Genomic DNA, 27263 nt, shown 5'->3' on the forward strand with positions numbered 1-27263 from the left:
CAGCTTCACGCCCTGGCCGCTTTATCCCCGGAGAAAGAACGACAGGTACCTATTGGATAGGAGTTTGGGTGGGCCCCAGAGACGGTCTAGACGACGTGAAGAGAAAATCTTGACCCTACCGGGAATCGAACTCAGACCCCTTGGTCATCCAGCCCGTAGCTAGTCGCTATACCGAGTATGCTATCCCGGCTCATAATCAAATATAGTATATTTGCAAAATATATCAAATAATTCACTAAATAAAATCAGAAACTTTGTGTTTGTTCATGAGTATCACTTCAATTCCTTGTGGGCATTTCAATTTTCGTCTTAACAAGAAGTTCTCAGAAGATAATATAGAGTGATTTTTAAAAAGTGAACGCTGTGTCATGAATGTTAGTGATATATATTAGAGGACTATGGTCATTCTGACGAAACTTGATCACGCAGTGTGCTGATTTTTAAAGATAATACTATTCAACGTAGAAGAGAGATGAAGTGACAAGAGGTTCGAGAAAACTGCATAATGAGCAGCTTCATAACTTGTACTCTTCCCAAGTATATTTAGAATTATCAGGTCAAGGAGGATGAGGTGGATTCTGCAAGAAGTTCCTTTATTTTGATGGCAGCTGCGAGACCACACGATATGAAAGAATCCATCTTGTCGGACTTATTTACGTAACTTGTAAGAGCTAATTTTCCGTGTCTTTCCATTTGTCTAGATATCAGCAAGGCAGCAAGGTACAAAAAGATACGTTCTGTTACTACGAGGCACAGTAACGCTCCGTCCCATGACGGTACATTAGACCACATTAGATCCCAAACTACGTAATATGTGTAAATGTTGTGTGGTATATTGCTTTAGTTATATGTGGAGAAAATGAAAACAAATTTCTTTATGGTTCCCAAACCCCTTGTTTCTTAACTTCTTAACTAACTCTGCACAGTAGAATCCTTACTGAAACACTGAGAGTCATTCAGCTGCTCGAAAAATATTCCGCCTATATGGAACACGCAGGTTCATTGCAGTTTTCATAAGGGTCCGACCGAGGTCACTACCCTTAGTCAGATGAATTAAATTCAAGCCCCCCTATTCTAGTTCTAAATTTCCCATTTTAGCAATCCTATTATGTTTCCATCTATACCGACGTCTCTTCTGGTTTTCTGATAACTTTTTTTTTTGTGAATAAAATTTCTTCGCTTTTCTTTTGCTGCCGTTTCCAAAATATTTGAACTCTACCTCATTTAAGAAAATTTTGTTAGCTACCTTCACATTGCGATTTTGTCGTATATTTTAGTGACGAGACGTAAACTTATGCCCATGGATTCCTCTGCATTTATATCTAGATCTATTACGTTATGAAATTCTTTAAACAAATATTCATTTTGTCAGACTGTTTTTAAATCTAATTAAATCTATTTTCAATCCTCATTAAGTCCTACCACAACCGCTGTTAGTATCGAATGCTGCTAAGACGAGGAGAAATCAATTAATTGTATTTTAGAACAATGCCTCTATTGCCTTAAATAATTCACTCGTGTAGCTGAGCCCTTCTTGAGAAGCTGCCAACTGTGCAGCTACTCAAGAACTTCCCAGCATTTTATGGAACCTGAAGGTTCATTACCGTGTTCACAAGAGCCCTCCAGCGGTCACAATCCTGAGCCAGATCAATCCAATCTATACTATCCCATCTTATCCCTCTGGAATCCATTTTAATATTGTCCACCCATCTACGCCTTGGTCTTCCCAGTGGTTCCTTCCTGACAGCTTTCCCACCAATGTCCTATTTAAATGTCTCATCTCCCTCATTCGTGCTACATATCCTTCCATCTCATCCTCCTTAACTTGATCATTCTAATTATAAGGGGAGAAACGTAAAAGTTTTGTTTTTTCCACAGAATCCGTCAGGACCTAGGCTCTTTGAACATTTTTGTAACAGGCTTAATTTTTACGGTGAGGAGTTGTAAGCCCCACGCCCAACCCCCAAGCTGGAGGACCACTCCTTGTCGGCTGTCCGGGACTGTTTATTCAATATATTCGCAGCTATCCTCCATAATTTGATGTAGTCCCCTCCATCCGAAACCTAAGGACGCGCCATGCCACTGTTCTTAATATCGAATGTTGCTAAGACGAGGAGAAATCAATTATTTCTATTTTAGCACAGTGCCTCTATTGTCTTAAATAATTTATAAAATCAAATTGGTTGTTAGTAGCACTTAAAGCAGACATACGTACGAGCGAGTCGATAAGCAGACCGTTGCTTTGGGTTAGAAAAGGAATTGATAAGGCCAACACCAGGACAGTAGCCGTAATGCAGAAGGATGTGCAGGGCGCCTACGAGGACTGTGGTGATCCTAGCAGCGGAGAAGACGTGCCCTGTATAAAACTGGAGCACGGTGTGGCACTGATTCAATAAACGAGGGCCGGTTCCAAATTGGTTCCTGCGGGAAATGTGCAAGAGAAAAGAAAGTCAGATACTGAGATGGAAACTGATGTAAAAGGGGTTGTGTTGGGGGGTAGGAGTGGAGGGGGAGAATCTTACGGTGTTTTGGTACACGAGAAATACAGGCAGCCAAATATAAACGGGTTCTCAGTATGTAAGTTTTGAGGTTTTCACGGCGATGACAATGAAGAAAGTCGTCTTCTGGGTTTAAGCACCGTGTATTCTTCGTTTTGGCCGACGTTTCGGAGGAACGTAGCGCCTCCATCTTCAGAGCTCTGAAGATGGAGGCGCTACGTTCCTCCGAAACGTCGGCCAAAACGAAGAATACACGGTGCCTAAACCCAGAAGACGACTTTCTTCGGGTTCTCAGTACTTCAACACTCTGATCCCAAGGCACATGAAGCTCACACAACCATCGTTTCCGAGCTGCCTGTCCGTCTAACACCCTGATATGACAAATCGAGGCTTTACACGTGGATAATACCAAAATCTGACATTTAGACTCGATCCCGAGACATTGGCATCCAGCTGTGTGAATTACAGTGTCCTCTTCTAACATATAACATAATGTATGAGTTCTAAAGCTTCGTGAAAATGGAATATTAATGCAATGATTGATTTCCTGTACATTATCCATCGTCATATTTTTATTTAAAAGGACGTTTCGGAGACTTAGCTGGTTTTATGGACCCTGGCCGTTATTATTATGGACGCTCATAGATACAATATTTCACGAATACTGCGTTTCATTATAGTGTTATGTTAACTCCCGCAGATGGTTTATGTTGTGTTTCGTTTATATATCCCCTCTTGTGTTAGTTCTGGTGTCCTGAGATAGAGGCCGGCTCTAAAAACTTTTCACGTGAGGACGGAGATAGAGTCCAGTATCCTAAACGTCGTTTCAAATAAAAATAGGGCGAAGGATGATGTCAAAAAAATCAATCAGTTTATCTAGCATAATATTTTTCTTCATACAAGGTGTAAGTATATTAATTCGATTAATCTGGCTTAGGATACAAATGAGAGGCGGATTTTCCTGAGGAAACTAACTGAATCTTGTAATTCCATAGAGAACAATGAGCTTCTTCGGCAGATGAGTGAATAATAGTATCTCAAATAGGATTTAGTTCATATTCTGCTCTAAAATTCTCCAAATTTGTACTTTTTCAAGACATGTTTCCCTACCAAAATTATGTATTCCTTCTTAGTCTTTAACCGACTGACCGACCGAGCGACCGCGCTGGTTATGAAGTTCGTCACTCAACCAGTAAGTAAAATAATCAGCCAGTCAATCACTTAGCCAATCCATCAGTTACTTATTCAGTAACCCTTCAGTTAGTTATTCATCAATCAGTTTGTTAGCTAGTTATCTCTTTGGTTGGTTAATTACACAATTATTATTACGAATATCACAGACTGGCGGACGTCAGAAGACACCGAAAGGACTGCCAATATTCCTCCTTCATGTTGACTAGCAAAGCTTGCTCTTACTGACGCGAATATATTAAAATATTAATTTTTCCTTGATATATTTCTCTTCCCTTTCTCGTTGTAATTCTGTGCATACTGTGTGGAATGTCATGTTCCAAGTTAGCATCAGCTCCAAATCACAGAGAAATTTGCATTGCAAATGATAGTGACAGGCGAACAAGCAATTAGCATGTTGACACTTGCTGGTTTCTGTATGATTGGCCCCTCAAAGACGGAAAGATGAAGGATCGCTGACATAGTTTCCGGCTGAAATGAAGATGAAATTTAAGAATTTTTCTCTTCAAATATTATACTGATTTTTTAGATGTGTTTTTTTTTAATTAAGATGAATCAAACCACACTTAATGCATACTGCCTTACACGCGGTGGCTCCCGCGCGTATGTGTTTACCGAGTAGTTGCCTAGCAACAAGCCTATACGTCACAATACAATAATTTGAAAATTGTTTATTTAGGCGACCTGCCTAACTATTTCTTGTGTCGCCCTGTAGATAATAGTAATGACCGTAGATAAGAAAAGAAATCGAACGATGTTCAATGCTTGACCACACTGAAGTACCACTAGAAGTGGAAGAGAAATGGGCAGCACCAAGCTTCCCGCCGAATCAGCAGCGAAAGAACAGAGGAGTAAGGGAAAGACACTTCTTTCCCGATTCTGTCTTTTGTTTTCCACCTAAGTTCTTGAGTCACTCCAGTCAGCCCCCCCTTTCCTTTGGTATTTCAGTGTACTACTCTTTCTCTACTTCTCTTCTGTCTAAAAAAGAAGTGGAACCTAAAGAAATTGAAGTAAGAGAGTAAAATCAATTTTCCGATTTTTCCGATATCTGATGTTTTTAGAAGAAACGGCAAGTTCATGTCAGTACATATGGTCTGACACGAAACGTAAAATGAATGACCCACAGCGGACAGGGCAGCCTCCCATCTGTTGAACATTTCCCCTTCAATTTCAAACATTTCCCTTAATAAATGTTGTCTTCATATCTCATATCTAAAAATAAGAAAAATGAAATATAAAAACGTTATTTAAAACTGCTGTTTTGAATGGTCGTGACACTTCGTTACATTAATGAGAAAACATTGTATTACACAGTTCCTGCGTAGGTACACAATATGTTAATTTTCCATTACATATTTTGGGGCTTTCGACTATTATCAGGTGTTCACATTCATTGCTGGCTGCACTACTTTACAGTGGGTATATTCTGTGTCGTCGGCTTTGATATGTTATATTCTTGTTATTCTTGTGAAGTAGCAGATTCTTAATAAGAATAGACGGCCGCTGCTATGGAACGGTTCAGTAAAAAAGTCCCCACAGCAACAGAAATGGATACGAGCATGAACTGTTTTGCCTGCACGGACCGTACCGAATTGTTAACATTTTATTTAATTCCGATGTCTTTCTTAAAAAATTTTTTTCTTCCAATAGGTAATACATACATAAAGCTATCCCTGTAACAAGACGTGGAGGCCCATGCTTCAGACGTCCAGACTCCCACATTTTCTGAACAATCGGCTCACAGATGGAGGTAAGTTTGTCAGCCTTACGCTCCGGCCGCCCTTTACCTCCAGGAAGATTCCTGGTACTCATTTCTGTTACAGGCAGAGTCGACCCCAGGGCCAAAATGCGTATGGAAGTATCATGTCAATTTCAAAACTCTAATGACATCATCGGTACTGTAACACACAACCTTCCGGCTTGTAGCATAGTACGTTAACCAATCACTCTACAACGCGCCCCTTCTTTCTACAGACATATTTACTTTGTTTTATATTGGTTTGGTACGCGGTAGCATAGTTGTCTGAGGCACTATGCTACAAGCCACAAGGGCGCGCGTCGAGTCCAGATGAGGTGAGTTTTTCAATTTACCCAATCGTTCCAATCGCACTATGGCCAGGGGGTCGACTCGGCCTCTAATAGAAATGTGTACCAGAAATCTTTCTGGGCGGTAAATGGCGTCCGGCGCATAAGGCTGACGTTACCGCCATCTGTGATCCGATTGTCTTGAGACAATGTGGAAGACTCGACGGCTCACAACCCTATGGGCCTTCACGACCTGTTACAGGGATAGCTTTACCTTACCTTTTGGCTTTTTGTAGACAGAGATGTGGTTTCTCACAGATGGCTCGTGTGTACTTGTAAAGAACTGTGCCTTTTGTCTTCTTTTTCGTAAATCAGTTTTGTGTTCTGGTGGTGGAATTCTTCCTGGTTGTTTTCATTTTATGTTCTTGTGATGGATAATTTTGTGCTGTTGACTGTTCTGTAGTGGGTGGTTATTCTGTGAGTCTAATTTCAACACAATATGTAGCTACGATACAATATCAATAATGGTACACTTTCAATGTAATTTCAATGCAACTTTCTAAAACGTTTCGATGGCTAATCAACAAAGGACACTTCCATCCGAAATCAGGAACACAAGAGACACTCAAAAGAAAAACAAAAAACAAACTCCGTGATTTGAGTCCGCAAGCGAACTATACCGACCGAGCGACCGCCGCTTGTCGGCGAAGTTAGTGCCAACTTTTGCGGATAGAAGGTGTAGCGTGGTCAGAGCAACGAATCCCCACGGCCATTAATGTCGGTTCTCTAGACCGGAGCCGCTATTTCCTTGAAATAGCTCCTCAATTTACCTCAACAGGCTGAGTGGACCCCGTTCCAGATCCACTACTTCTCAGAAAATCTGGTAGCGCCGAGAATCAAACCTGGGACCTCTGGATCTGTGGGCAGGAACTCTGACCACTAGACCACAGAGGCGGTCTGTAAGGCCATATTGTATAATTAACGGGAAAAAAAGTGAAAAAAATATATATCCATTTATCGCTTAATGTAGGTGGTGTTTAGCTTCCGGGGTTCGCTGTTATGTTTCTGTAAGTTTTTGTCATATTCATGTATAATGTTATTATTAGTCTTTGTGTGTTTTCCTTGTCTTTGCAATGTGACGTCGTGATTGTTTTTTTTTATCTTTAGAGTGTTTTGTGTCCTTCTTATCGTGTGGACATTTGTTTTTGTTATTCCAGTCCCTTGTTTCAATATGGACTTTCAGCATTATCTATTTCACGATCTGAGATTCGAACTGGATAATAATTAGTTTAATTCGCTTAGTGGGGGGTGGAGTCCAGCTGGGTCCACTCGGCACGGCGGCCACTGATTGGCCTATAGTACCTGCCCCAAGTGATATAATCGTGGAGAATTTGGTGGAATGAAGACTGGCAGGGGAAACCGAAGTATTCGAAGAAAACCTGCCCCAGCGCCACTTTGTCCACCACAAATCCCACTTGAAGAGACCCGGGATCGAACTCAGGCCGCAGCGGTGGGAAGACGGCGACTAACCGCTTGAGCTATGGCGTGGCCTTCGAACTGGATAACTTCTGAACACAAGATTCGTTGTATCATAGAACTGACTTTTTCAATCTCGGTCCACATAGGTTTTATATTTTTATTGTCCTTGTGGCTTGTTTTCTGTCTGAATTAACTGAAATGGATGAGCGAGGCAGATTTCTCTGAGGCTGAACACTGAACTCACATAAATCCTTGTAACGAATATAGCTGTGTAAATACAGTTAAAACTTGCCTTCAAGGGTCTGTCAAATACACTATGTTACATCTAGAAAATTTCTCGTCCCGACAGACTCAACAAATATTTGAAAGCCCACCCAGCCCCCACCCCAGTAGTGTGCAGCTCGTTCTAATGCTCTTTTGTATCCGCTTGGCACAGTCGGTACTCATCAAAGAGAAAAAGGATCCGAATGTCTGCCATATTTTGCAGGTAGCGCATGTGACTAACAAATCGTGAGTGGGTGCATTTAGAAATAGCCCCTATATCTGCAAGAAGAATCAAAATACCCACCCAAGTGTTAGTCTAGTAGGATGCCCATGAGACCACGAGGCGGTATCCGATAACTACAAGTTCCAACCCATTTTTGGCATTAATCTTAAACTTAAAAAACTCCGTCGCCTGTAGTCCGCAAGCGAACTATACCGACCGAGCGAATGCCGCTTGTCGGCGAAGTTAGTGCCAACTTTAGCTGATAGATGGTGTCGCGTGGTCAGCCCAACGGATCCTCACGGCCGTTAATCTCGGTTTTCTAGACCAGAGCCGCTATTTCCTTGAAATAGCTCCTCAATTATTCTCACGAGGCTGAGTGGATCCACTTCCAGACACACTACTTCTCAGCAAATCTGGTAGCGGCGGGAATTGTACCCGGACCTTTGGATCTGTAGCCAGAAACTCTGACCACTTGACCACAGAGGCGGTCAATATCAAAATTAAATAAAATAATTACAAATTACAATAACAGAATCTGACTACATAATGAGAAAACATCATCTGAATGCGGAAGCAGAATCGACTTTCGAAAAATTGTGTATGGCTGTACTAGATATTAGAGTGATTCTAAATTACTTCGTGGCTTTCTCTTAAACAGTCGCCATTGTGGTATGACGTCATATTCTCTACTAGATATCAATGCGGCGAGTACAATCTTGCCATAAAAAACTTTCTGAGTTACACTTTCATATTCCGTAAGCAGTTTTATTTTGAAAATTATAGGCCACGGCTACTCAACAATAATTTAGGATTATACTGTACTTCCACAATGGAAAATGCCGCACATAATACTGTGACAAATTCGCTCAAAAAAGAACTGTGAAGCCAGAGGAACAACCGTTGCTACGGAACGGCTTTGAAAATCATTCGTTTCTTGGCAACGGCCGCGACAACGGAACGACGTCCGTTGTGAAGTAGCAGATTCTTAATAAGAATAGACGGCCGCTGCTATGGAACGGTTCAGTAAAAAAGTCCCCACAGCAACAGAAATGGATACGAGCATGAACTGTTTTGCCTGCACGGACCGTACCGAAGGGTTATGAGGAAGAAAAATGGGGCAAAGAAGTCAGTTCTTTCTGGGAATATGTGAAGAAAAAAGTCAGTTGTAGGGGAGCTGTCATTCAGAGAGGACTTCAGCGGGGAAGATGAAGAATCTCCACCATTAGAAGCCGTTACCAGGTAACGGCAGTTGGAGATAAAGGAGGCTATAAAAACTTAAGCTACGGCGGTGTAACTGCTTGTAGTTATGAGTTATGTATATGTCAATGGATCCAACATCCAATCCAAAACCCCGTCTATAGACAATCCATTCTATGTGAGCATACGATTATCTATGTAGCATATCGTAATATATTTATGGTTCTATCTCCGCAATTTGTGGAATAGATAAAACAAGGATAAAGTGTCTGAAACATGAATAGTTGGAGATCGGTGATACAAAATATGTAATGGTTTTCTTCTAATCTCTGTTGTGATTTTGCTCAATTTAATAGTGAATATGGAGCCCTCATGCCTTGAAGATTTAGATACATTTATAACCTGAAAAAAAAAAAAAACTGAAAATTTAAGGTCGAACCGAACTTGTTACCATTCAGTACATAATGTTTCGTCTTTTCGGCTGCTGTCCAAAAACATAAAAATTAGAATATAGAAAACTATAATTTTGCCTGCGGTTCTCTATGGCGTGGAACTTGGTCTCTGATATTAAGGGAGGAACACAGACTGGTGGTGTTTGAGAACAGGGTGTTCAGGAGAATATTTGGACCGAAGAGGGATGAAGTGACAGGAGGTTGGAGAAAACTGCATAATGAGGAGCTACATAACTTGTACTCTTCTCCAAGTATAATTAGAATGATCAAATCAAGGAGGACGAGATGGACAAGGCATGTAGCATGAATGGGGGAGACGAGGAATGCATGTGGGAAAGCCAAGCATGAAATATACCAAGGCGTAGGTGGGCGGACAATATTAAAATGGATCTTAGAGAGATAGGATCTGATGGTATGGATTGGATCGATCTGGCTAAGGATATGGACCAGTGGAAGGCTCTTGTGAACACGGTAATGAACCTTCGGGTTCAATAAAATTCTGGGAAATTCTTGAGTAGCTGCAGAATTGACTTCTCCTCAAGGAGGACTCAGCTACATGAGTAAGTAAGTAAGGAAATTAGAACTGCAAAGCAAACAGTAAATTATATTACTTTAGCCCTCTACTGCCATTTTGCGTACTGTTTCTTTTTAATTGTAACTGAATTCTAAAGTAAATTATAACGAAATTTGCTTGTAGTTTTCGTAATATAATCCTTGTTATTTCGCTCTTCCGCCATGATACTTTATAGGCGCCATATTGTATACCCATCGCTGTGGAATAAAGAAAACACAAACCTAAAACTAAGTATACAATGCATCTAAATATGTTGAAAAGAAATACAGCATAAACCACAATTAGTGCTGGAAATGTTTTCACCGCCAATCTCTTCCCTCCTACAAAACCCTGCTAAACAACCTGTCCTATATACACCTTCCCAACGATTTATTCTGCTTTGTGCTCCTCTTCTCCGTAATTTTCCTCAATTTGCCGCACTACATATCTCTCTTTCACACTCTCCTTCATTCATCACCCTCTCTGTGCGATTCTTCTTGTTACTACGAGCTACAGCCTTAAGCCAGAGACCCTGACCTTTGCATGAAGACAACGAATAAATTACGTAATTCTCTTACACCAGAGATTCGGGCACGCGGTAGCGTAGTTCGTTGAGGCTTCACGCTACAAGTCGGAAGGTCGTGGGTTCAAGTCCCGATGAGGTAGTTGGAACTTTTTAAATTAACGTAATCCTTCCAGCCGCGTTATGGCCCTGGGATCGACTCAGTCTCTAACAGAAATGAATATGAGGAATATTCCTGGGGGTAAACGGCGGTCAGCGCGTAAGGCTAACAATCTTGTCGCCATCTGTGAGTCGACAGAAGTCGACAGTCGGTCTGAGGCGATGTAAGTGACCAGAGGCTCAGTCAGGCTAGCCGTTCCCCAGCAACTTCGAAAACAAAATCAAATTTATCACTTTTGTAATATATTCGGATAAGAAATAATTATAAAATTAGTATTATTGATGTAGGTTGTGCCGATCACAGAGGCCTCGCTGTCTAAGGCATAAACCGTGTTTCCGCTCGAACGCTTGAATCGTGGGTTCGAATCCCACTCGAGACATAGACATCTGTGTGCCTTTATTCTGTTTGTGTTGTCCTGTGTAGGTAGCGACCTTACGAGAGGTTGAACACTCGTCCAACCAGTCCTATCGGCTGTGTAAACAGATTATGAAACCGAAGAAGCGACCAGGATCCAACAAAAGGCTTTACAGCCACTGATGAATGAATAAAATTAAACTGTATACACTTTGTCATTTAAACAATAAATATCGGTATTAGAAACAGTAGGTAATCTCTTTCTTATCAATTTTGGAATTGTACAATAAAATGACTCTATCTCGGAAACCTTTCGGAATAGGACTTATGTACATATATGCTTAGAATGACCGATATTATGACCTCCCAAAATATTGACCATTCCTTCTTTTTTTTTATTGCTAGTGGGGTGGGACTAAGTCCCTTGTACTGCGGTCACTTCTGGCCTATTGTACCAGCCCCAGATGATAGGTGAGGGTGATTGTGGAGCAATTGGTGGAATGAAGATTGGCAGGGGAAACCGAAGTACTCGGAGAAAACCTGCCCCATCGCCACTTTGTCCACCACAAATCCCACTTGACCAGACCCGGGATCGAACCCGGGCCGCGGCGGTGGGAAGCCAGCCACTAACCACTTGAGCTATGGCGCGGTCGACCTTTCCTCCTTGAACATCCTGTATATCCATGAAGATTTCCACAAAATATGTATTCAAGTTTTACTTTTAAATCAAATCATGGAGCCGGGATATCTCAGCCGTTATAGCGAACAGACTATGGACCGCACGACCGAGGAATCGTGGCTCGATTCCCTAAAGAGGAAAGAGATTTTCTCTTCTCCATAACGTCCAGTACTGCTCCTGGGGGTAAGGCGGTAGGGACGTGAAGATAACCACTCACCTCCATCTAGTACCAAGGTTAAGAATGATGGAGCTATACCTCCACTTCCTTATATGTCTTCATGGTACGGTGCTTAATTAAGCCCAAGAAAAAGTTACCATTATTTTAAGTTTTAAATCAAATCAATTATAGCCTATATCGTATGAACAAAACAAGAAAACCTCCGACAACCTTCGTTATTTCTGTAGAAGAGAAGGGCTGTCTTGTTAAAATTATTTTTTAACAAGTTCTGCCTTCCTGAATTCCCTTCAGATACAACAATAGGAGAATTTCACTCCCCTAAGATAAAGTCTAATGGTATAATTATGGCCGCTATATCACTATACAGATGTCAGCTTGTGTCTGTCAAGCACCACAAGAGGCAAAGAAACAAGACTCTGATTCTAAAAATTCTGCCTCTTTTGTTCCTCGACAAAGGACACCTCCTAATGAGATGACGTGGTCCTGACAGCGTGGTCCGGAAAGGAAATAAATGAAATGCTTATTCGGGATATTAACCAGTGGCACGAGGGCCATCTTCTCAGTTCCGCCCACTATTTCCTTCGATTATTCTTTGAACCTGAATAAAGAGGCAGTATTTTTCTCCGAAACATCGACAAATACCTACCAGAATACATTACGCCACATGCCAAGAGAACCTCACAGCCTCGTACTCGTTAAGATCTCTGGATTTCTTGATCAGCTGAGTGACTATTATAAGAATAAATTTCTCAACATGGACCAAGTTTCATGGAAACCGATAATTAAATTATTGGGCTTACTTACTTACTTACTTACTTACTCACTCATGGAGCTGAGCCCTACCTTGAGGAGCCGCCAATTCTGCAGTTACTCAAGAATTTTCCAGCATTTTATAGAATCCGAAGGTTCATTACCATGTTCACAAGAGCCCTCCACTTGTTCCTATCCTGAGCCAGAACAATCCAATCCCTACTCTCCCATCCTATCTCTTTAAGATCCATTTTAATACTGTCCACCCACCTATGCCTTGGTCTTCTTAGTGGTCTCTTTTCTTCTAGCTTTCCCACCAATATCCTATATGCATTCCTTGTCTCCCCCATTCGTGCTACATACCCTGTCCACCTCATTCTCCTCGACTTGATCATTCTAATTATAAATTATCGGGCTATAATTATTAATTTAGAGCTCGTAGCAGCCCCAACAGGAAGGAAATAGGCGACAAAAATTTATCCTCTTCCTTTTCTTCTTCACCCCTCATGGGTCAACTCTTTCGCCTGTTTCAATTCAGAGCTAACCTATCCCCCTTTCACATAATAAACTCTGCATATATGAAGATGCAATCCTCAAGCGGACGAATCCATCACGTGGTACAGCAGAACCCAATGTGTCAAGTCCGAGAGGCAGTTTAGCACAGCCAGCTGATTCTCGTTAGGAAGGCAGGGAGGTGCACCAGATTTATGGACACAATAAAAAAGCTTTAAGGTCAGTAATGGGGGGAGGGGAGATTGATGCAAGCTTCGTGTTATGCGGGACAAAGGAAATGCAGCAAAACTGTTACTCTCTCTAAGGAGTGATTCATAAAATGGAAACGTAAAATCAATGAGACCAAGATAAGACGCCTGGATGGCCCAGCGTCCTCTGAAATGTTCCCGCCGACCCGTGGTTCTTCGCAGTTTTTCCAGGCAAATACCAGTGTATCAATTTAAATTAGACCGTGACCGCTTCCTTCAATACCATTTTCAATTTATTATTCACAAATTGTCCTATCATTCTTTGGCCATAATTTTCTACATAAGGCATTCAGTTGAAAAATCGTTTATTAATAAACAATTAATGAAGTACTTTTCCTCTCATCTTTCCCAATGTACAAATACTTATTGCTGAATTAACATGTATACCAAATGTCATATGTTTCTTTATCTATTAAGCATAAAGAAAAATGTAAAAACACAGATCCCTCTGCCTGTCATTGAAACTTTAATAATGATTACATATGATTCAGCCTGGGGCACGCGGTAGTGTAGTGGTTGAGGAGCTATGCTACAAGCCGGAAGGTCGCGGGTTCAAGTCCCGATGAGGTCATTGGATTTTTTTCCAGTTCACCCGCACTAGGCCCTCGGGTTTACTCAGCCTCTAACAGAAATGAGTACCAGGAATTAATTAAATAATTTTCCTGGGGAGTAAAGCGCGGCCGGCGCGTAGGGCTGACAACCTTACCGCCATCTTTGAGCCGATTGTCTAGACCAGTGCTTCTCAACCGCCGGGCCGCGGCCCTGTAGTGGGCCCTGGCATCAATTATACTGGGCCGCGAGAGGATCTTCTGGAATTTGTCATTTTCATTTTCTAAGCATTTTTCATGAATAAATATTTTATAGTTAGCTTAATGCATGAACTTTAACAAAACTGGAAAGGTATTTACGAGTAAATTTGTTGGGACTGGGCCCTCGTCTTATAAAGAAAGAACTTACTGGACCGCGGTCTCATAAACGTTGAGAACCACTGGTCTAGAGTGTCTAGACAATGTGGGACCCTCAACGTCTCACAACCCTATGGGCCTTCAAGGCCTGGTTTGAGGATAGCTTTACTAGCTTTTATGATTCAGCCTATCGCACTGGCCGTGCGGCCTAAGGCAGGATATGCCTTCGCCAGTTCGAACGCTGGGTCCGTGGCCTCAAATGTCAGTCAAGAAGACCTGTGTCCTTTTAGGTGGCAGTGTCCAGTAAGTAATCCTACCACCCATCTTAATTTATCTCTGTTTAATTTCAACAGGTCCTTCGTTTTTCTGATAGAGGGTCCTGATATCACTGTGACCTAACCACTTCAATGATGATGAAATGGTTAAGATCCCTTGAAAGATGCCCCTTTCCTTTAGAAAGAGTATAGAAGTTAAGATGCAATACAAATACACTACGTAACTATCAGACTATTTCTGTTCTTACTCTGTCTGTACTTTTAACATTTTATAATTAGATTTAATTCATCTAAAATTAATATTTGCATAAAGGGAGAAGCTGAAAACATCCGAGGTTCTTGTCACATCCTTCAGTTTACGAGTTCCTGATTTAACTAAAGAGCAATAACATCCTATGCAATCCTCAACATCAAAGCCTTTTGATAACGTCTAATTTCACCCTTAGAGACGCAGTCCTCAAGAAGTGCAGAATTGTAAACCCCTCCATCTCGTCTGCTTTGAATTTAACTTCTACTTGAACGTCAGGGCAAGACCCTAATCGCTACTCAATCTAAACAAATCTAATTTACAAAGTCTAATTACAATATTTTAAAGAGACAGATTAGAGTAAAATATTATCACATGTAGGGGTTGTGCGTTCTGAATTAGTGCAGATATATTGAGAAGATTAGTGTAGAGCGGCCGTGTCAAACATGCGGCCCGCGGGCCGCACGAGGCCCCTCAACTTTTAGAGCTAATTGATATTAAAATTTTAATAGAAATATTTTTTGTAAAGACAATTTTCCAACAGACCAGAAAACAAGAAGTCTCACGCAGACATAAATTAGCAGGCTGCACGAAATTCAATGTTTTGCTATTTCTAACATAATTTCTTATGTAATCTCTCTTTTTACATATTGAAAAGCTGTTTGATACTTGTCAAAAATGGCATTCTCTTGCTTTTTAAAACTGTAAGATATGTGACTTTAGGTAATTATATTGAAATTATTCCTAAATAATAAATAGAATTAAATTTTCTTGTATCAAAATCTAATGTATTTCTATTTTGAAGTGCGGCCCTGGACTATTATTTATAGGGCTGAGGCGGCCCTCTGTACAAGTTGAGTTTGACATGCCTGGTGTAGAGTGATTGTACATTATTTAAATCAGCAATAGTGTTATAATTATATTGTAGTTACAGCCTGTAAGTTTACAATAAATCCAATTACCAATTCAAAACCGCGTCTTAGTCACGGATACACGTGACTATATCTTATTGGGTGCTGGTCACGGTAGCCGAGCGGTCTAAGGCATGCACTGTCTTCATTCGCTTGGAAACCTGGATCGTGGGTTCGAATCCCACTCAGGGCATGGATGTTATGTGCGTTTTTCTGTGTTTGTCTACAGGTAGAGGCCTTGCGACGAGCTGATCACCCGCCAAGGAGTCCTACCGAATGTGTAAAATCTAGAAAAACCGAAGTGAACGGAGTTCATGGAGGTAGGCCTAGGCCCACTGGGGCTGTAGTGCCAAGGAATAAAAAAATCTTATTAGGTAGAAAAGTAACGTATGTGCCTTTCGCACACTCTTCCATTACCCATTGCCGTCGATATCACGAACATTAAACAATCAAGTTACCAACTGACAGGCATAGAGCTGTTATGTTTTCGCACTGCCGTGAAAGAGACACGTAACAAGCGGGCTTCCCGCTCAGCCTTTGCGTCATGTCTTTCACTACTTCTTACTTTCTTTGAAGTTTTATTTTCCGCCACTAATTTGAGATGTTCCTAATTACGAGTAGGTCATTATTACACTGCTTCTCTTCCTCTCCATACTATTTTGTTTTCTTCAAACACCTCTCTGACTGTGTGAGCTGAATAGAAGCAAAAGGCAAAACTCAAAGATCTCCAGCCAGAGGCAAAAGAATTTTCTATGGTTCCCTTTCCGAATAACTTTAATTACAATGTTTCTTTGTCTCTTTAATTAATCTAGCCCTTTTCATCTCAGATTTTTCTGGGAAGTGAAACAAACTGTAAGAATATAACATATGAATAAATGTATAAAAAGCAGTTTTCTATTTTAGATATATCTATCTATCTATCTATCTATTCTATCTCTCTAAGAAACTATAGCCCTTTGTTGAACATTGGCCGTTTTTCAGTCTCTGAACTCTATACACAGTCGGTAGGACTCCTTGAACGAGCGATAACTCCGTCTCAAGGCCGCTACCTATACACAAAAACAACACAGACACACAATAAACGCATAGACATCCATGCCTCGAGTGGGATTCGAACCAACGACTCTAGTATTCAAGTTGGCGAAGACTGTTCATACCTTACGTCGCGCGGCCACTGTGATCGGCAATTTAGGTACATACACGGTCATACACGGTAAGACAACCAAAAATTTCAACATCACTCAAACTGAAACCCACCATTGGACAGTACATTGCGACAGTTCAATCCTTAAAATGTTACATTGTAATTGACTGAAATCCAGTATAATTTTGCCTTCTCGTTTTCTCCTCAGTTTTCCCACCGTAATTATCCTAACAGTCCCTCACATCTGTATGAATTTGTGCCGCTATTTATTCATGCATAAAATGGCCGAAGTCCGTCCATGTAAATGTATCCCCCCCGCCGGGTTTCTCCAAACTGGGGCGTCGTGGGAAAAAATAGCAAACACGAAAGATGTTTTAAAATATGTAACGATCGCATATTAACAAATTTAGTGTGTTTTTTGGAGGGGGCACACGGTAGCGTAGTTGGTTGAGGCACTATGTTACAATCCGGAAAGTTGCGGGTTCAAGTCCCGATGAGGTCATTGGATTTTTTTTTCAATTGACCTAATCCTTCCGGCCGCCCTATGGCCTTGGGGTCGACTTAGCCTCTAACTGAAATGAGTACCAGGAATTAATTAAATATTTTTTCTGGCGAGTAAAGCGTGGCCGGAGCGTAAGGCTAACAACCTTACCGCCATCTGTGAGCCGATATTCTAGAGAAAATGTGGGAGCCTCGACGTCTCACAACCATATGGGATTTCATGGCCTGGTACAGGGATGGCTTTACTTTTTACTTTACTGTGTTTTTGGACATTATCCATAGTCCTGTTTTTTGTTCTAAACTACGTTTCTTAGACTTCATTCTGTATCCGTCTTCAGGTAAGACCAACTCTAACTCTTAGGAAAGGACAAGCTCCATCGATTGGACCTAACTGAGTAGGTGTTTAGCTGAAGACGGAGACAGAATCCATTCTCTGAAACGTTGTTTTAAATAAGAAAAAAAAAGAAACAGGAATGTGGATATTGTCCAAAAACACAATCACTTGGAGAGACAATTCCCGGAAAAAACTTTGTTACATGTATGGGTCTGAGCCCAAGTAGTTTCCTTCTCAGCTTTCTCCTCCATAAGGACAGCGCTGGTACCATGACGAGAGTTAATATGCGACCTTCGTATATTTTATAGTATTTTCTTATTGCTAGTGGGGTGGGACTAAGTCCCTTGTACTGCGGCCACTTCTGGTCTATTGTACCAGCCCCAGATGATAGGTGAGGATGATTGTGGAGCAATTGGTGGAATGAAGATTGGCAGGGGAAACCGAAGTACTAGGAGAAAACCTGACCCAGCGCCACTTTGTCCACCACAAATCCCACCTGACCAGACCCGGGATCGAACCCGGGCGGCCGCGATGGGAAGCCAGCGACTAACTGCTTGAGCTATGGCGCGGCCTATTTTATAGTAACCACAGTAAAAAAAAAAAAGTGGTTGCATTATAATACTGAATTCCGTGGTTTAGTATTTATTTTCTGTCATAACATTGTTCCGTGGTGTATTGGAACTATTCTTAATAGTGTACTACAGTCTAATGTGTGTGATATTTCAAAATACTCGTAGTTCTAGTGTGGGACTGCAAATTTCCTTTGTAAGGTTTGCCTCTCAAGAGTTGTGTTCTGAATATCGCGAAAATGACGCAAGTCGAAGAGTCCAGCGATGACAAATGTAAGCTTCACATATAGAAACAACAGTAACTGGATCGTCAATGCAAGTTTATCTGCATGGTCAAGTCATATATATATATGTCGACCGCTTCTGTGATCTAATGGTCAGAGTTCCTGGCTACAGATCAAGAGGTGCCGGGTTCGATTCCCGGTGATACCAGAGTTTCTGAGAAGTAGTGGGTCTGGAACGGGGTCCACTCCGCCTCGTGAGGATAACTGAGGAGCTATTTCAAGGAAATAGCGGCTCCGGTCTAGAGAACCGAGATTAACGGTCGTGAGGATTCGTTGGGCTGACCACGCGACACCCTCTATCCGCTGAAGTTGGCATTAACTTCGCCGACAAGCGGCGGTCGCTCGGTCGATATAGTTCGCTTGTGGACTAAAACCATGGAGTCTGTTTGTATATATATATATATATATGTGTGTGTGTGTGTGTGTGTGTGTCAAACGTCAGTCCTTCCGACCATATCTAAGCTAAACGATACGTCGTAGAAAAGAATTGTATTATCACGTGACTGAGTGATTACAGATGGGATTTTGATTGGTAATCGGATTTACGGAACACGTGCAGTTCATAATTACAATTAGCGCTCTCAGTAATTCACACATTCTACAGTTCACTCAGCATGCACTAAAACTTTTCGGTCTGCTGTATATCTTCACCGGTTGTCGCCTAGTGATAGTTCCAACGCCGGAGCTCCCTCATTTTCCGTGTTCCACGGCTCTGGTCCTCGCTGGCTGTCGCCTATCTCACAACTCAACTAGGCGTTGCCTGGTTAGAATCTTGTAATTAGGGCTATTACACACGTCCTTATGGCTCGCGAACTGCACTACCTAAACGCTGTCTCAAGACTCCTGACTCTCGTGATTACACTTCACAAATCACTGTCACACAGGGACTAGTGTTCTTAGTCACCGCCTTCACTCCGCTGCTTGAAAGCGGCTTCCAACAGTGGACAATCCTCTGATCCCGGGTTCACGTCCTCGCAAGCTGGCGACCATCTAACATCAACCTCCTACTCGTCTAACTCCATCGTTTCAAGTATCTCTAGATTTCTCTAGACTAATAGCTTCGAGTCTTATGTTACGACCGACGGTCAGTTGGCCAGTCTGTCTTAGAATAAAGTACCCATCTGGGGCTTACTACCAGATATTTACTACTGTCAGACAGTTGCGGGTTTGTTGATGTGAGGCGTTCTCTCTGACGAGAGAACGGGTCTGTCGCTTACAACTGCTGCCAGTCCTCGCCAGCGCAGTCATTCTCGGGTCCGAGTCCCTCTTCGTGCATTTTAAAATGTTTTTGATAACTTTCTCTCATAGTCCTGATAAAAATAATCGCTGCAGCTGTTACAGCGTCATTAAACAACATATGATCACTCCTTCATTCCGATTATTCTGTTTTTCTTTATTTTCCTCAGTTCTACCACCAAACTACACCGCCATAGCATCCTCCCGTAATTGTCATTCATAATATTATCCAGCTATTTATCATTCTGCTGACAACTACAGTTGACATAGAGTCATTAAATAAACACAAAAGCATACAATTCCTATTGTTTCTAGTCTCCCCAGGGGATCTATTTCCCTGTGGTTATCCAACCATAGTTCCGTGCACGTATCTTATCTCCTAGTGCGTGTTACATGGCTAGCCCATTATAGCCTCTTCAATTTAATGACCCTAATAATAGCATCGTTAAATAACCTTCAGTTCAGATATTATCACGCAGTTATCGATCAAAATTACCTCCCAGATGACAAAGCAGTGTTAATAATAAGCTCGCTCTATCAACGTGTAACTACAAAGTTAATTAATTACCCTAATGCGAGACATATACAATCTGTACAGGATTTCTCCGCGTGCAATATGTCTGTTAAACTTCGGATTTTGCATAGGCGTATACCTACGTTTTCTATACTTTCCCTTCTCATAACCACGTTGTTCTTTCATCTCTACACTTCATCTTTTCTACCGTATATTTGCTTTAATATAGAGATCAAATCAAAAGCTCTACACACAGTACAAACTTGGTTTGTACCTACTCTTCACACATTTCCAACGTTCTTGTTCATTACAGCGAATTCCTTTGAATAACACAATTAAACCTATGTAATATATACATATAGTATGGGTGTGAAACTTTGTCTGACATTAAGGGAGGAACACGGACCGAGGGTGTTTGAGAACAGGGTGTTGAGAATATTTGGAATGAAGAGAGATGAAGTGGCAGGAAGTTGGAGAAAACTGCATAATGAGGAGCTTCATAACCTGTACTCTTCTCCAAGAGTAATTAGAATGATCGAGTCAAGGAGGATGAGATGGGCAGGGCATGTAGCACGAATGGGGGAGAAGAAATGCATATAGGGTATTGGTGGAAAGCCAGAAGGAAGGAGACCACTGGGAAGACCGAGACGTAGGTGGGAGGACAATATTAAAATGAATCGTAGAGAGATATGATGGGATGGTATGAATTGGATTTATCTGGCTCAGGATAGGGACCAGAGGAGGGGTCTTATGAACACGGTAAGGATCCTTAGGGTTCCATAAAATCCTGGGAAGTACTTCAGTAGCTGCACAATTGGCGGCTTCTCAAGAAGGGTTCAGTTCCATGAGTGAGTGATATACACATATATCTAAAAGCAACCCTATTTCTTCTCAAATTACGGATTCTATGAACGGCACATTCTTTGTGATATTGCGTGCGTAGCAAATTAAATAATGTCCTTCAAAAAGTTCCCTCCTGCTATCTTTAAAAATCGCGGGGAATTTTAGCAGTTGAGCGACTGTTAGCTGTTCAAGAGAAATATTGCAGATCGAGAGTGTCTGTTGGATTACTGCTTGTCTGGTTGGCAGGTCGGTTCATCGCTTGGTCTATTGGCTGAGTTGCTGGTACGTTGGTTAAAAAACCGGCTCCTCCGATTCGAGAGTCGCCAAGTAGCCACGGTAGGCTGTTAGGGCGAGGGCACACCAAGGAAACTGGCAACTGAAACGCAACTGCAATTTCCGAGAAAAATCGCCGATTTCAAGCAGGCAACTTGTTTCCAGATTAGCAGGCGCACACTGAGAAAACTTATGTTTGAACAGTTGCTCACGTCATCTCAAGTGGGTATGTTCGTTCGACGTAATGCATGATTGTATTTTTTTTAATTTCGTGCACTTACCTTCAGCAATGGAAGACAATAATACTGATCCTATCACAATATGGCGGTAGTTGAGACCGGTTCAGACGATATGAGAAGAGAGGACGACGACCATAAGGAAAATATTGGATGTTAATTAATTTGTTTCAATTAAGGTAAATTTATTTTAATCAGGAAGTTTCGCGTTCATATGCGATACGAAATTTTGACATACAGTCCAAAAATTTTAGCAAGATAGAAAATACCTGATGATGGCAGTCTATAGCCGAACCATATAATATGGAAGAAGGGTGAGTATGTAATACGCTGCATTTAAGACGGATATAAACGATATATTAATGCAACAGGATGCTTAAATTATTAACTTTAGGAAAAGAAAACATTGGGCGCATCCGTTCTTCTATGATAATTTAAACTGAGGTTTTTTATACTGTTTCGAAAGAACTTAACCTGAATCCAGACTCCTTTATTTCATTCCAGTCTCTTGCTCAATTAACCGCACGAAAACAAAATTAACAGCTTCGTCAACCTTTCGTACCATCAAAACAAATGAATTACAGAAGCGCGTTATAGAACAGCTGACACTAGGACACTACGCGGCAACGTAACTGCGAAAAGACTGGCATGGTCCGTTGCCTGGAAGTTGAGTTTCTCAGTCTTTCCGTGAGTTGCGTTGCCGTTTCCTCAATTTGCGCTGCTCCATTCAGTAATATGTGTTCAACTAATGCTGATAATTCTCGGAAATTGCGGTTGCGTTGCGGTTGCCAGTTTCCTCGATGTGCCTCCGCCCTCAGACCTCGACCTCTCAGTACGAGCTGCGAAAGGCCGCGCACTCTCTTTGTATTAGCTATCAGTCAGGTGCGATTTAAGAAGCCTGTGCCTTCAGCTTCCCAGGTTGAAAGCCAGAGGCATGTAGACCGTCAGAAGTTAAAAAAAAAGTATGGAAAATGGCGAAATGGAAGTATAGGGGGAAATTTTGTTTTTATACACCCACCAAACATTAAACATGCTTCCTATCATACGTTCCTACTCAGCGTAATTGGGCCCGTCAGGAAAGTTGTGCTTCGCTTTCATAATTTATTAACATGCAATGAAAAAATATAACGGTTCTTCCTATATTAAAAAGAGCAGTTCACGGACTGAAAATGAAGTTCTTTAAAGGGAAAGACGTAAGCACACGTTTCTGTATTCTTTCATTAAAATGTTATGCAAGCTCAGATTTGAAACACTCCAAATGCCAGAGCGTTAGATATACATCCCCCGCCAGTGCGAAATACAGGGTGTGCCTATGCGACCGATGTGATTTTAAGTTCAGCGTGCACATAAAATTATGAGCGGAGTCAAGTAGGAGAATCCACTGCAGGGTTAGCAATTAAATTTCGAATATAATGTTCAAACGTTTTCATGCGTTCTATTCTTGATGGAAAAGAGAAAAATCCCAATGTCTCTGCCAGAATGTAAGCCCTTACCTTCTAATGGGCAGATGGGTTCAAGCGTTCGGTATATCAAATTCTTACTTATTAATTTTGTACAATCGTTATTAGCTACCAAACTGCAGCAGCGACTACGGTATTCTCACGTGGAGGCGGGGTCGAATACCTCCACCGTAGCTCTGTGAGTCGCATGAGGCGACGCAAAGGGTAGTCTCAAATCTGAGGAAGTAGGACCCGAGAATGACTGCGCTGGCGATGCCCAGTAGCAATTTCAAACGACAGACACGTCATGTCGTTAGAGAGAGTGCCCCACATCAACAAACCCTTAACTGTCTGACAGTAATAAAAACGTGGTCGTAAGCTCCAGATAAGTGCTTTATTCCATAACAGAAGACAGACACTGGCCGAATTGACCGTCGGTCGCAACATAATGGACTCAGTGCTACTCTAACTATATGAAACATATTCAATTCAACTGAGTTCAATTCTTTAATTATTTGCGTGATTACTTAACAGCTCTGAGATCGGTAAACAAGATATAAAGAAGGAAGTAAAACGAACAAAAAACAAAAGACGCTATTCCTCTCAGCTTCTGATGAATTAATTACAGAATACCTTTATATCAATAAATAGTTAGAAATAATTAGGTCATCTTTCTTTACCTTACGATGCTTTGTAACTCCTTAGGTTATGTCTTTTAGAGTCAAACGGTTGTGCATGTTGAACTGGGTAGGGCACAGAAATTGCAACTGTTGCTCGTTTGGGTTAAAATCCTGGAATTAACCTGGTGGAACTAGGGAAACACGAAAAATATCTCGTCTAAGATAGCCAGTCTCTGGTCCCAATTTCGTTGGCTTGGTTGGTTGGTTAATGAGTTTAATTGCAGAAAAATAAATTCAAAATATGCTTAATTCAACTTAAACTTTCGTAGTATTTTTTTCCATACTTAATAAAATGGTCACGACTCGATTTCCAGAGCCTCGTTTATAATGAAGTATATTACATGAAGTTGTTACTAGGGTAAAAGAAGCTCCACACATATAAAGCCCATCCGATACTATTTTACTTTCTTGGGGTGCAATGAGACTGAGAAACCCTGTACGTCGGCCACTAACTGGACTACTGTATCAGCCCCGGATGATAGATGATGAGTGTGGAGCAGTTGGTGGAATGAGAATTGAGAGGGGAAACCGAAGTACTCGGAGAAAACCTGCCGCAGTGCTACTTTGTCCACCACAAATCCCACATGACTTGACCTGGGCTCGAGCCCGGACCGTCGTGGCGGGAAACCGGCGACTAACCGCCAGAGCTATGGCACGCCCCATCCGACCTCTTATAATACACCCTCAAGTTTCGAACTCAGGGCCACTTGAACACTAAGCAATAGTTCTGGCAATTAAGTCCCTACGTTCCGTTTCTTGGTGACTCCAGGTCATTCTCTCCGTGAAAAGAGCTCACGAATATGCAGTTTCGAAATGTTACCTGCTGTCAATATTTCCAATTTTATATAGGCTATACAATCCACAATCTTCATCGCAGAATTCCATCGCGCCTCCGTCCTCAAAAAATGGATTTACTTAGCAAGACAAAAGATTTCATTATTTACATCCAGTCTTCATTGCCGTATTCACAGGAGGCCACGGGACCCTGCCCTCAGCCCACTGTATCAATTACACGCCTTCAAATCCCGTTCTTCTAAAATCTATCTACCTATTGGTTTCAAAAACCTCCTTTCCTTCATGTTTTCAATATATAGTTTTCATTTGCCACATGCAGATTATACAGAGTGATTCTACATAAATATTATTGGGGTTTCCGTGGCCTATAAATGGAAACCCCGTCAATAATTTAGAGTCACCCTGTATTTCCTTCCGATTTCATCCTTATTAATTTATTTACCTTAAAATACCAGGCCAAACGAACTAAATTACATTACATAAACTAATTAATTGATAACAAACGTCAAATATACTCACAGTTCTGTGGATCGCTTTTAAGACGCATGGGCTCCAAATCACATTGCTGCTTTACGATTCAGTAGCATACACTTTCGGCAAACCACTGAAATCAACTTCTTTGTACCACGGAGTCTTCAAACAGCGTAAAATGTCACACATTACACATGGATCTTGAATTCATCCTTGTTAAGTTCTTCAGTCGTGCCTCTATTTAACGTGAATTCTTCCAGGGCCAATTACTTTTATTAATTATTTGCATAAATCACAGTAAAATTAAACGAATAGAACCGTCTATCCGCCCAAATGTTTAATCTATGAAACCAATAGTCGGATTTCCACTGAATTTTGTACTGTGAAGTCCTGCACTCACACCTACAAGGCTAACCTACTCGTAACTTTGGTGCGTACCAGTCAGGCCTTACTTTACATGAACTTGAATCTCAGTCTTACCATATGCCTCAAAGACAGGTCACCATAGACTACGCAATGTGACATATTCAATAACTTCGCAACAGCAGATTTATTATATCTCAAATAAATGAACATCACGACTAATGAATGAGTTAGGTCTATGCAGGATAATGACGAACTAATGTTTTCTATGATATTTAGGTTTATAGGCCACGCATTTTTATATTATTATTAGACCTGAACCGTACAAACCCGAAGTAAGATGCAACGACTGCAAGAGAGGAAAACATAACCACAAAAACGCTATGCACCTCCGTAACAAGCGTCATTATTTGCCGCAATAATAGGCATCAAATCCGTCTTATGACACGCTGTATGGCAACGGTACCACTGAAACCTGAAGACATTTCCCGCAAATTATGCCCTCAGGTGGTATCACGGGGCGAATAGCTAATCATGAAAGAGGAATGCGGCGAGGTCCTTCCTTCAAACCATTACCATTATTAACTGATTACCAGTATTTAAAGACTAATGACGTCACACACGTAAGGAAAATCACAACGATTAGATGTATTTGTGCATATAACTCCAGCTTTCTTTTCATAAGCAATTCTTTAAAATTCAAACACACACAGACTATATCCTCGTATTTATCTTCCTCCACTCTCGAAGTATAACTCGTTCAAAAATATTCACCAAAGTCGATTAAACTTCACACTACCAACTGAAGCAACATGTGCATGTAAGCCCAGAAAAAAATATCCCGCAACGCAAATATGTGCTACAATGAAGCCAGTCAAAATACAGTTCAATTTTACTAGTATTTCAGCGGACAATAATAACTGGAACGATTACGAATGGTTCACAGTCCCTTACTGCAGTCTAACTATAACTATTCACACTTTCATGCCGCAAACTTATGACAGCCTGTTACAAACACCGTAAACAATATGTATTCCCTACGAATATGTCAGAAACCGGTAGTCATACACCTATAAGCCCGAAGTGCCGATTTCAAAAGTAAGGTAAACTTTACTTTGTGCTTAATTTGGCACTAAACCATGAAGACGTATTTGGAAGTGAAGGTACAGCTCCATCATACTTGACCTCAGCACTAGATGGAAATGAGTGTTCAGTTTCACCCACCGACTGCTTTATCCCCATGGTAAGAGCCTCTGGTACTCTCTGAATAGGAGGCTGGGTTGGCCCCAGACCTGGTCTGGATGCAGTGTAATACAAAGAAAACCTCCTGTCCCTTCCAGAAATCAAATCCCCGAAAGCCATCCCATAGCCTGTCACTATACCAAGCTCACAACCTGTACTACAAACACATTGAAAATTATTTAGTTTTACAAGTCCTAGGCAGGGTTACTGATGTTATGGTTGAGTCAAGTGCCTTCGTCATAACAAACCAGACAAAACAAACTTCTATCTGCTTTTGCACACTGAGAAGCCATTTTAATAGTGTGGTATTATGCTGTGTGTGACAATGGGATGAGGAGGCATTTGATGGGTTGAGACACAAGAGCACATTCTTGAGAAAAATAACATCATCCTCCTCACATAAGTTATACTAAGGCCTCTGAGGGCAGTGCTCCTTCTGTCCTGGGCTCAGCCATGTGTAAAAAGAAAATCACAATTACTAGAAAAATCAAGTTTAATCCATAAAAATATTCAAACACTGTATGGTTGCTACAGTTTACACTTTCCAGACAACTTGAACTCCATTTGTAAGTGAAAATGCTGGCAGTGAACAGTGGTAATTGTAACATATTTAGTCAACTACTGACAAATATTGAATGTATATAGGATATTGGTGGGAAAGCCAGAAGGAAAGAGACCACTGAGAACATCAGGACATAGGTGGCTGGACAATAT

General features: G+C 41.3%; 1 long non-coding RNA gene across 1 annotated transcript in view; it reads right to left on the reverse strand.

The window, feature by feature from the left end:
- LOC111873318 overlaps positions 1-27253 on the reverse strand; it is a 153920-nt gene extending 126667 nt beyond the window's left edge. The window contains exon 1 of the long non-coding RNA XR_002844373.2: positions 24993-27253. This is a non-coding gene — a long non-coding RNA (uncharacterized LOC111873318). The remainder of the gene's footprint in view (positions 1-24992) is intronic.
- Positions 27254-27263: the final 10 nt, after the last annotated feature.

The sequence above is a fragment of the Cryptotermes secundus genome, unplaced genomic scaffold (genome assembly GCF_002891405.2).
Source record: "Cryptotermes secundus unplaced genomic scaffold, Csec_1.0 scaffold223, whole genome shotgun sequence".
NCBI classification, from domain to species: Eukaryota; Metazoa; Arthropoda; class Insecta; order Blattodea; family Kalotermitidae; genus Cryptotermes; species Cryptotermes secundus.